Below are 7,507 nucleotides of genomic sequence, written 5' to 3'. Positions count from 1 at the left end.
GGCTCGAGTCGGTTGTTCGACGCATCTCGCAGGCGGTACGCCCCACCAGTCAGGACATGGTCGATTATGAATGGACCTTCCCACTTGGGCTTGAGTTTGTTCTTTTTCTTATCCGGCAGGCGTAGAACTAGTTCGCCAACATTGTAATTTTTGGCCCGTACTTCTCTGCTTTGATATCTTCGGGCCTGCTGTTGATAAAATGCGGAACGGGCTTTTGCCACATCGCGCTCCTCCTCCAAGGCGTCCAAGTTGTCCTGCCGATCGAGCTCGGCTTCTCTTTCTTCGTACATGCGCACTCTAGGTGAGTCATGAATTATGTCGCAGGGCAGAACTGCTTCTACGCCGTACACCATAAAAATGGTGTGTACCCGGTGGTGCGATTTGGCGTGGTCCGCAGCCCCCATAGCACGGAGTCGGGTTCCTCTACCCAGTGCGTGTTAGATTCCTTGAGGGACCGCACCAGTCTGGGTTTGATGCCGCTCATGATAAGACCATTTGCACGTTCGACCTGGTCGTTGGTTTGTGGGTGATAGACGGAAGCATAATCGAGCTTGATGCCCATGTTTTTGCACCAGAGTTTTACCTCGTCGGCGGTAAAATTTGTACCGTTGTCGGTTATGATGCTGTGGGGGACGCCGTAACGGTGTACAACCCCGGATATGAAGTCTATCACAGGTCCGGATTCGGCCGTTTTAACAGGCTTGGCTTCTATCCATTTGGTGAACTTATCCACCATGACCAGTAAGTATTTTTTCCTATGGGTTCCACCTTTAAGGGGTCCGACCATGTCAAGCCCCCAGACCGCAAAAGGCCAGGTGATGGGTATAGTTTGGAGTGCGGTGGGTGGCATATGGCTTTGGTTGGCAAAAAGTTGGCAACTAGTGCATCGTTGGACTAGGTCCTGAGCGTCTGCTCGGGGCGTCGGCCAATAAAAGCCTGGACGGAAAGCCTTGCTAACGAGGGACCGAGCAGCAGCGTGGTGACCACCGAGTCCGGCATGAATTTTGGCCAGGAGGTTCCGCCCTTCCTCTTCGGAGATGCACCTTTGAAGGACTCCGGTAGTGCTTTTCTTATAAAGTTCTCCCTCATGGACTCTGTAGGCCTTAGATCGCCGCACTATGCAGCGGGCCTCGTTTTGGTCCTCCGGGAGTTCCTGCCTAGTAAGGTAGGCTAGGAATGGTTCTGTCCACGGGGCGATAACCGCCATTATTACGTGGGCTGAAGGTGTAATTTCATTGGTAGAGCCTCCAATTGTGTCAGATTGTTCGGCGTCGAGTGGTGCGGCTGGGTTCGGGCTGTTATTTGCGGGTTCCCCCTCCCATGCTACGGATGGCTTGAACAATCTTTCCAAAAAGACGTTGGGGGGGGGGGGCTGCATCGCGTTTTGCTCCTATGCGTGCTAGGACGTCCGCCGCTTGATTGTTTTCTCGGGCTATATGGTGAAACTCCAGCCCTTCGAGCCGAGCTGACATTTTTAGGACGGCATCGCGGTAAGCTGCCATTTTTGGGTCCTTGGCTTTGAAGTCTCCATTTATTTGGGATATCGCGAGGTTTGAATCCCGGCGTACCTCTAGGCGCTGGATACCCATGGATACTGCTATCCGGAGGCCATGTAGGAGGGCCTCATATTCGGCTGCATTGTTGGAATCCGTGTACATGATTTGGAGCACCTATTGGACTGTGTCTCCTATGGGGGACGTCAGGACGATGCCGGCCCCCAGTCCGGCCAACATTTTGGAGCCGTCGAAATGCATAATCCAATTTGAATATGTGCCGTACTCTTTAGGGAGCTCGGCCTCCGTCCATTCTGCGACGAAGTCGGCCAAAACTTGCGATTTAATAGCTCGCCGTGGCTTATAGGTTATATCGAACGGGAGAAGCTTGATGGCCCATTTTGCAATCCGGCCCGTTGCATCGCGGTTGTTGATAATATCGTTTAGTGGCACTTCCGAGGCTACTGTTATGGAACACTCTTGAAAGTAGTGTCGTAGCTTCCGGGATGCCATGAATACCGCGTATACAATCTTTTGATAATGCGGGTACCGTGATTTGCATGGAGTGAGGACAGTGGACATGTAGTAGACCGGCCTTTGAAGGGGCAATTTGTGTCCGTCCGTTTCCCGCTCGACAACGAGCACTGCGCTGACAACTTGATGTGTTGCTGCAATGTACAATAACATTGGTTCGCCGGTGATTGGCGCGGCCAGGACTGGGTTTGTTGCCAATATGGCTTTTATTTCATCAAGTCCGGCCGTGGCGGCATCCGTCCACTCGAAGTGTTCGGTGCGCCGAAGGAGGCGATAAAGGGGTAGTGCCTTTTCTCCCAAGCGGGAGATGAAGCGGCTTAAAGCTGCCACGCAGCCGGTTAATTTTTGTATTTGTTTAAGGTCCTTTGGGACATCCAATTGTGACAAAGCTCGGATCTTGGCTGGGTTTGCTTCAATTCCTCTACCGGATACAATGAAGCCCAAGAGCTTTCCGGCTGGAACGCCAAAGACGCATTTTTCTGGGTTGAGCTTGATGTCATATTGTCGGAGGTTATTGAATGTAAGCCTCATGTCGTTTATTAGGGATTCGACATGTCTTGATTTGATGACCACATCATCCACATACGCCTCCACTGTTTTGCCGATCTGGTTTGCCAGACATGTCTGGATCATGCACTGATATGTTGCGCCGGTGTTTTGCAGCCCGAAGGGCATTGTGTTGAAGCAGAATGGGCCGTATGGTGTGATGAATGCTGTTGCAGCTTGGTCTGATTCTGCCATCTTCATTTGATGGTAACCGGAGTATGCGTCGAGGAAACACAACAAATCGTGTCCTGCGGTGGCATCGATAATTTGATCGATGCGGGGGAGGGGGAAGGGATCCTTTGGGCAAGCCTTGTTAAGGTCTTTAAAATCGACACACAGGCGCCAGGATTTGTCCTTCTTTGGTACCATCACCAGGTTTGCTAGCCAGTCCGGATGTTTTATGTCTCTGATGAATCCGGCCTCCAATAGCTTGGCTAGCTCCTCTCCCATAGCCTGTCTCTTGGGTTCGGAAAAACGCCGAAGGGCTTGTTTGACAGGTTTAAATCCTTTTAGGATATTTAAGCTATGTTCGGCCAGCCTGCGTGGGATCCCTGGCATGTCTGAAGGGTGCCAGGCGAAGATGTCCCAGTTCTCTCGTAGGAACTCTCGCAGTGCGGCGTCTGCATCAGGGTTCAGTCGTGCCCCGATTGAAGCTGTTTTATTGGGGTCCGTTGGAAGGACTTGGAATTTGACTATTTCGTCGGCTGGCTTGAAGGATGTGGATTTGGATCTCTTATCGAGTATCACATCATCCCTGTTAACCGTGGAGCGCAGCGCAGTCAGTTCCTCGGTCGCTAAGGCTTCAGATAGCGTCTCAAGGGCTAATGCGGCCGTCTTGTTTTCGGCGCGGAGTGCTATGTCCGGATTACTAGCTAGAGTGATAATTCCATTCGGCCCGGGCATCTTAAGCTTCATGTACCCGTAATGGGGTATTGCTGGAAGATTGTGAATGCTTCCCGCCCTAGTAAAGCGTGATATTCGCTCTTAAACGGGGCCACCTAAAACATGACTTCTTCGGACCTGTAATTATCCGGCGTGCCGAACACCACATCTAGTGCGATTTTTCCTGTGCAGCGCGCTTCCTGACTGGGGATTATTCCTCTAAAGGTTGTGCTGCTTCGCTCGACGCGGTTCCAGTCTATTTCCATTTTTTGAAGGGTTTCCTCATAAATGAGGTTCAGTCTGCTGCCTCCATCCATGAGCACCTTGGTGAGGCGAAAGCCGTCCACTATGGGACTGAGGACCAATGCGGCTGGTGCTCGGGCTGGTCGGAATCTAGGTTCATCACTTGCGTTGAAGGTAAAGGCAGTGTCGCTCCATGGATTTATTGTTGCAACTTGATAGACTTCGGCGAGGCTGCGGAGTGTTCTTTTTCGCACATTGTTTGATGCGAAAGTCTCGAAGACTGTTACTAGAGTCCCTGAGGTGGCTTTCTTGCGGCCTCCGGAATTAAGAGATCCTCGCCGATTTTGGCCACCTGCCGGAGTATCCAACATGCTCTAAGGCTGTGAGTTGGTGTGGCGTCCTCTGTACTGTGAATTCTACAGGGTCCATCAAGCTATCTTTCCAGTACGGTTCCATGCCCTGTAGAGGGTTTTGGCTTTTTGGTGTTTATCCCGGGTGTCCTGTGATGATGCACCCTCTTAGTTTGGACGGGATTACTATTCAAGGCCGGATTATCCCAAAAATTTATTTCGGTTTTCCAGGCGCTTTCCAACGCACAGTATTTTTGTACTATGGACGCCAAGTCAGCGAAGCGTGTGATATCACGACGACTTACGGCGTTAAGGATTTCCTTGTCCGTGCAATTACCGCAAAAAATTGGGATTGCGTCTTCCTCGCGGCAATCCTTTATCCTGTTCATAACCAGGAGGAATCTGGCCCAGTAATGATGTACTGTTTCCTCGGGCCTCTGCCTGATTTGGGAGAGATCACTTATGATTGGGTGGCGGGTGTCGTTGAATCTGAAACCTCACCCAATCCAAGATTCGGAGGCCGAAGAGTTTCCGAACTCTGAAGTTCGGATTCTTGGATGTTGTCCAGTGAATCTGGCCCGTTGCCTGATCCTAAGCTCAGGTCTTGAGTTATATCTCCCCCTCCACGGGTATCCGGCTTGGAGGGGTCAGGAATTCGGACGTAGCTAGTCCTTAAAATAGATGAAGGGTCGCCGCACAGTGTCTCTACCACGGCAACGTGGTGGGTGACTTGGGGAGAGTTAATTTCTCTTAGATCGGGTTTAAGCCCAACCTGGTCGTAATCCGTAGCGACCCCCAGGGCGGCGATGCGATCCAAGAGATCATTTACGGAAGAGAGCTCCATTGGATCTAGCTGCTCGACGAGCTCCGAGCTGACGTGTAGGTTGCTTTCGATGACCCGAGAGGTCACCGTCGGCGCAACAGCCGAACAGGCGGTCATGAGGAAACCACCTAGCCGGAGGGTTTGGCCGACAGCCAAGGCTCTCTTAGCAACGGCGCCGTCTTTAAAGATGGGAGGAGGCATCCTTCCTGATTGTGACGGCACAGAGGAACTCTCAATGAAAGCACCAATGTCGGTGTCAAAACCGACGGATCTCGGGTAGTGCGTCCCGAACTGTGCGTCTAGGCCGAATGGTAATAGGAGGCAGGGAACACGATGTTTTACCCAGGTTCGGGCCCTCTTGATGGAGGTAAAACCCTACGTCCTGCTTTATTAATATTGATGATATGGGTAGTACAAGAGTAGATCTACTACGAGATCAAGGAGGCTGAACCCTAGAAGCTAGCCTATGGTATGATTGTTGTATATGGAGTTGATTGCCTACGGACTACAACCCTCTGGTTTATATAGACACCGGATAGGGTTAGGGTTACATAGAGTCGGTTACAATGGTAGGATATCTTGAATATCCGCATCGCCAAACTTGCCTTCCACGCCAAGGAAAGTCCCATCCGGACACGGGACGAAGTCTTCAATCTTGTATCTTCATAGTCCTGGAGTCCGGCTGAAGGTATAGTCCGGCTACCCGAACACCCCCTAATCCAGGACTCCCTCAGACACATATTATGGTTACATAGTGGACATATGGGAACTTGACTACGGACCTGATTTTAAGGTCCCTTTGTTTAAGTGCAAATGGGTCAATCTGTCAGGCGGCGGGGTAAAGGTAGACCCACAGTATGGAATGACAACAGTGGATCTGAAAAATCTTGGGTACACTGACGAACCGTTCGTCCTAGCCAATGATGTGGCACAGGTTATCTATGTGAAGGACATGTCTACCAAACCAGGAAAAAGAAAAGATAAGGAAGGGAATACATCATACGATGAGCCAAAGCGCCACATAGTTCTTTCAGGAAAAAGGGACATCCTGGGAGTGGACGGCAAGACAGACATGTCTGAATATTATGAAAAGTTTCATGAAATTCCTCCCTTCAATGTCAAGGCTGACTAAAGCATCCTGATAAACAATGAAGATTATCCATGGTTACGGCGCAATAAGCAAATGACACAAGCGAAGAAAAAGTGAAGACTTTCTCCCGCAACTATTATGATGATACCATGCCATCTTTGTAACACACAAACATGCTACCATTGTCCGTTTTGTACATGCACATGCTATGTGGGTGAAATTATGATACCATGTCAACTTTCAACTTTTTCAGAGTTCATTTGAAATGCTTTCATGTCTTATGGTTCGGCCCTCATAATACCATTATTCAAATTTTAACTATTCAAATTTGAAAACTAATGGCACTAACAGAAAATTTATAATTTTTTCTAAAACTGATGGCACTAACAGAAAGTTTATAATTTTTCTGACCTAAAAGCAAAAAGAATTAAAAAATGCAAAAACAAAAGAAAATAAATAATGCAAAAAACAAAAAAAAACTGGAAAAAGTAAAGTTAATCACAAACTTGTGATTCAAACAAATATCAAAGAATTCAAATTTTAACTATTCAAATTTGAAAACTAATGGCACTAACAGAAAGTTTATAATTTTTCTAAAACTAATGGCACTAACAGAAAGTTTATAATTTTTCTCCTCGCCGCTGGCCCATGACCATTAGTCCCGGTTTGTGCCACAAACTGGGACTAAAGGGTTGGTCCCCGTTGCGGGCAGAGTTTAGTCCCACCTCGCCAACCAAAGGGGGCTCACACCGGTTTATAAGCCCTTCCCTCTCTGCCTTGTTGAGCTCCTCTCAAAGTGAAAATAGATGCCCTATTAGAGAAAAGTTTAACCTAAATTCATAGTGAATTTCTCTGAAATTCATAGAAATTTAGTATGAATTTAGGTTGAATTTTCTCTATAGGCGCATCTATTCTCAATTTTTTAGTAAGTAAATCACAAACTTGTGATTCACACAAATTTCAAAGAATTCAAATTTTAACTATTCAAATTTGTAAACTAATGGCACTAACAAAAATTAAAGCAAAAAACAAAAGAAAATAAATAATGCAAAAAACAAAACAAAAAACTGGAAAAAAATAGCAACAATAAGTATTTTGTTGTAATTAGAAACAAAATAAAATAAATAAAGCAACAAAGAAAACAAAAAAAGTGTTTTCAAATTTGAAAACTAATGGCACTAACAGAAAGTTTATATTTTTTCTAAAACTAAAACCAAAAATAATAAAAAAATAAAGCAAAAACCAAAAGAAAATAAAATAAAGCAACAAAAAATGCCACCTACTGGGCCCCGCGGCCTGAATACGACTAGAAACCCATCCAAGGGCTAGGATTCAGGCCCGCATGAGGCCCAGTAGGCCCACAGGCATAGTAGTGATAATTAGGCTCGTAAGCCTGCAATGGAGAGAAGCTCGAGAGGGTGCGGCAGTGGGGCTTATAAACCACTGCGCACCCCTCTCAACTAGCGAAGTGGGACTGAACTTTCGACGCAGCAGCCGCACAAGGCCTTTGGTCCCGGTTGGTGGCACCAACCGGGACTAAAGGGGG

The sequence above is a fragment of the Triticum urartu genome, chromosome 7, assembly GCF_003073215.2.
Source record: "Triticum urartu cultivar G1812 chromosome 7, Tu2.1, whole genome shotgun sequence".
In the NCBI taxonomy this organism is placed as follows: domain Eukaryota; kingdom Viridiplantae; phylum Streptophyta; class Magnoliopsida; order Poales; family Poaceae; genus Triticum; species Triticum urartu.
The sequence above is the reverse complement of the archived record's forward strand: the minus strand, read 5'-3'. Positions refer to the sequence as shown.